At 31.0% G+C, this 2,500-nt stretch overlaps 1 protein-coding gene across 2 annotated transcripts in view; it reads right to left on the reverse strand.

Moving 5' to 3' along the window:
- Positions 1–824, reverse strand: part of LOC106874007 (uncharacterized) — a 101,732-nt gene extending 100,908 nt beyond the window's left edge. For both annotated transcript variants that reach the window (XM_014921567.3, XM_014921566.3), the window contains exon 1: positions 408–824. The gene's annotated coding sequence lies outside the window, so the exon portion shown is untranslated. The remainder of the gene's footprint in view (positions 1–407) is intronic.
- Positions 825–2,500: the final 1,676 nt, after the last annotated feature.

The raw sequence follows: 2,500 nt of genomic DNA on the forward strand, positions 1-2,500 counted from the left end.
TGATCACTGACTGGAGTAAACTGGCCTTGTGCCAAAAATTGAAACCATTATTATTATTATTATTATTATTATTATTATTATTATTATAATATCTATTTTTAAGGCAGCGAGCTGGCAGAATCGTTAGCACGCCGGGCAAAATGCTTAACGATATATCGTTTGTCGCTACGTTCTAAGTTCAAATTCCGCCGAGGTTGACTTTGCCTTTCATCCTTTCGGTGGTCGATAAATTAAGTACCAATTGTGTCCTGGGTTCCCCCTCCCCACAAATATGAAGCCTTGTGTAGAAAGGATTATTATTATTATTAATTGGTTTTCTTAAATGCTAAACCGTAGACATGAAATGGCTGGAATCAAAGCGAAAGTAAAAACGGAAATTAGTTTTGGGTTGTCAGAAATATTCTTACCTGAGGTATTTGCGCTAAAAACTGTTGCGAGAAATTTGTTAGATTGTTTGTGAAATTTTTTGCGGTTTTATGTTTCTTTCAACTATCACTGGTCGGAACGTTGACACGGTTTCTGTTGTTGTAGTAGTTGTAGTAGTAGTAGTAGTAGTAGTAATAATATTGGTAAAGTTGTTGGTGGTGGTAGTTGTGTTGGTGAGAGTTTTGTGCTGTCGTAGTCGTAATCGTGGTCGTGGTAGTGGTCGTGGTCATGTGATAAAAACTTGTGCTTCCAAAAAGCTTAAATGGTTGAAACGGTAATAAGAAAGTTGTTTAAGTTTGGTCAGTTTGATGCGTTTATATCTTGAATGTTGTGCTTTCTACAACTAAGAGCGCTACCGACACACTTGTCGCTATCTGTTAATTGCTACCGCTACTGCTACTGCTACCGCTACTGCTAGTGTTTTTAACTGTTGCTACTCATACCGTTACCATTATACTATACCTACAACTGCTGCTGCTGCTGCTGCCGTTGCTGCTACAGTTATTGTTGCTGCAACCTGTTGACTGTCGCCACCTCCGTTCAAAATATTCTTTCCTACTGCAACCGCTACTGTTGCAAAACAGTCGAAGCGAGGCCCTAGCAAGGTAGCTTTCTGAGTAAAAGGGAACTTGACAGGGAAAATATATTACTTGCAATAATTAAAAGGTGTAATAGAAGAAATATAATCGAGATATCTGTGTATTATTGTGGAATGTGATTCGGTGGATTTGATGCTTTACCTATTCTGAATAATGCAACGAACAGCAGAAAAATATTAAAATACAAATGCAAAATGCAAACGTGTTATGAATAGCAATGATGATGATAATGAATAATAATAATAATAATAATAATAATAATCATTATCATATTAATCATTATAATATAATTAATCATTATATTATACTTATTATACTTAATTACAAATTATACACAATATTATCATTTCTTTTATTTCACATAAGAGCATCAAGTGAGGGGGAATATTATAAGGACAGTTTGTGTGGGAGTTTGCAGTAAAAATGAGGGGGAAGAAAATAAAGAGAAGGGGGAATAATAATAGATTCTGATTTTGGCACGAGATCAACGATTTGCGGGGGTGTTCAGACGAAAATAGCAAATTGAGTACGTTACTTGTACTTTGTTTTATTGAACCCGAAAGAGTGACCAGTGAAGTTGACCTCACCAGGAATTGAACACAGGACGCAAAGAGAAAGAATTAGCATTTTGTTCGACGCCCTAATAATTTTGCCAATATAGCACCACCACCACAATAATAATAATAATAATAATAATAATAATAATAATAATAATAATAATAATGATAATAATAATAATAACAAATCGTTCTAATTTTGCTTGAAGTCAAGCAAATTTAAGAGGAGGGGGAAAATATCACAGACTTCAGTACTAAAGGGCACTGGCTTTATCGACCCCGAAAGTATGAAAGATAAAATTGACCTCGGCAGTATTTGATAATAATAATAATAATAATAATAATAATAATAATAATAATAATAATAATAATAATGAAGATGACAATGTTGATGAGGAGGAGAATGAGGATGAGGTAGAGGATGAGGTAGATGTTGGTGGTAGTGATGACGATGATTATTTCTACCATAGGTACAAGGTGATAGTATTTGACTGGTACTTAATTTGAATGCATCAGTAATATTTGCACGTTGTAAATTAAGATGCTCCACCGGTTCTACATTCACTTTTCTTTAATAATTATAATAACAGTCGTAATAATAATAACAATAATGATAATAATAATAATAATAATAATAATAATAATAATAATAATAATAATGATATAATAACAACAACTTCTAAGATGTATATATTACATATAGATAAGTATACATGTATGTATACGTATACATATATATACTTACATATAAATATGTATATATATATATTTACATATACACATGTGTACATATATAAATACATATACATATATATATATATATATATATATATATACATATATATATATATATATATATATATATATATATATATATATATATATATATGTATATATATATATATATATATATATATA

Source organism: Octopus bimaculoides, chromosome 2 (genome assembly GCF_046866305.1).
Source record: "Octopus bimaculoides isolate indiv1 chromosome 2, ASM4686630v1, whole genome shotgun sequence".
Classification (NCBI taxonomy): domain Eukaryota; kingdom Metazoa; phylum Mollusca; class Cephalopoda; order Octopoda; family Octopodidae; genus Octopus; species Octopus bimaculoides.